Genomic DNA, 2,056 nt, shown 5'->3' with positions numbered 1-2,056 from the left:
AGTCTTCCTATCCATGAGCAAGGGATATTCTTCCACTTTTCAAGATCTCTTTTTGTTTCTTGTAGTAATGTTTTGTAATTTTCTTGGAAAAGGTGAGCCAAGGGCTTCTGACCCCAAACAAAGGTAACCTGCAAAGTGCAAAACACTTAGGCCGAACTTACTTTAAAGGCTAAAATGACAAGAACCAGGAACAAACACGCAGGGCCAGTGTACAGAGCCACAGATAGACCAAACTCTCAGAAGGAAATCATAAATCCATCACGATATTGTTATTATTGTTACATGCTGTTGAGTACCAGAGACTCATAGTGACCTTATGAAGCCTGCCTATCCTGAGCCAGTCTCACTGACTCTGACACACCTACTCTCATTACCCCAGTTATTGTATCAACCATCTCCTCCAGGGTCTTCCTCTCCTGTGCTGTCCCTTCACCGTTCCAAGTATGATGTCCTTCTCCAAGTACTGGTCTCTCCTTGCAACATGTCCAAAGTATGTGAGATGGAGCTTCATAATCCTATCCTCCTAGGAGAAACTTGGTTTCACCATCTCCAAGACAGACCTATTTGTTTTCTTGGCAGTCCATGAACAATATTCTTCTCCAGCACCACATCTCAAAGGCATTGATCCTTCTTCTGTCACTCTTAGTCATTATCCGGTTCTCTGATGCAAAGCAAGTTATTGTGAAGACCATGGCCTGTATAAGGCGAACCTTAATTTCTAGATTGACATCACTGCTTCTCAGTACTCTGAAGAGGTCTCTGACAGAAGACTTTCACAGTTCAACTCGTCTTTTATTTTTTGACTGCTGGTGCCAGGAGTATTGATTGTGGAGTCAAACAAGCTTTAATTGTTTACAACCTCAATCTCTTCTCCATCTATCATAGTGCTACTGCCAATAGGCCCAGTGGTAAAAATCTGTTTTCTTGATGTCAAACTTCAAGCGATATTGAAGATTACAGTCCTTGAGCTTCTACAGCAAGCACTTAAGGCCCTTCTCAGTTTTAGCAGGCAAGGTTGTATCATCTGCTTAATGTACGTTGTTGATGAGTCTTCCTCCAATCCTGCTGTCACATTCACCCTCATAAAGCCCAGCCTCCTGAATGATTTGTTCTGCATACAAATTGGAAAGATATGGAGACAGGACACATCCCTGATGCACTCCTTACCTGATTTTGAACCATGCAGTGTTTTCTTGCTCTGCTCTGAGAACTGCTTCCTGGCTTGAGTATAGGTTTCACATGAATACAACCAAGTATTCTGGGATTTCCATGCTCCTCAAGGTTAGCTAACTATCATGATATAAATAAAAATTTAAAAAAAAAACACAGAAACATCGACTCCAAAAATGGAGTAGGTAATTCACATACAGAGCCATGTTTATTGTAGCATTTAATTTAGGATGAAAGCAGTGGCACAGATCACGGAGAAAGAACAGATTGTTCAATAAATGGTATTAAGAGAACTTATGAATTATAGGGAGGAAAAAAACCACTTGGCTTGTGCCTAATACCACATACAATGCAGATCTCTAGGTGGTTTAAATTACAATGTAAAAGGGGGGAAAATCACAGAAGTTCATTTAGAAGAGAATATATGAAAATAGCTTTGTGATTCAGAGAAACTCTTTTTTAAAATAAAACTTTGAAAGCATAAACCATAAAGCAAAATTGTATAAATATGATTACGTCAAAATTAAGGATTTCTATCAGATAGTGTTCTAAAGCTGAGCATTCAAATTAAGACAGACTAGGAAGGAGGACTGGCCATCCATTTCTGAAACAACAGGCCTTTGAAAGCCCTGTGTACAGTAGAGCACAGTGAGAGTAGATTAGCAGATATGGCAACTGAGATTGAGCCCTAGACTCAGGAGAGGGCAGAGTTCATAGCTGTTATACATAAGGTTGTTATGCATCATAGCTGACTCGACAGCACATAACAACAACAACAACAACAATCCGCAAAAGGGAAATCTCATGCACACCCATGTTTATCATGGCTTTGTTCACAATAGCAAGGAGTTAGAAACAACCTAAGTGCCCACCAACAAACGAATGG

This window comes from Elephantulus edwardii, unplaced genomic scaffold, assembly GCF_000299155.1.
Source record: "Elephantulus edwardii isolate Elephantulus edwardi_28Jun2011 unplaced genomic scaffold, EleEdw1.0 scaffold00032, whole genome shotgun sequence".
NCBI classification, from domain to species: domain Eukaryota; kingdom Metazoa; phylum Chordata; class Mammalia; order Macroscelidea; family Macroscelididae; genus Elephantulus; species Elephantulus edwardii.
The sequence above is the reverse complement of the archived record's forward strand: the minus strand, read 5'-3'. Positions refer to the sequence as shown.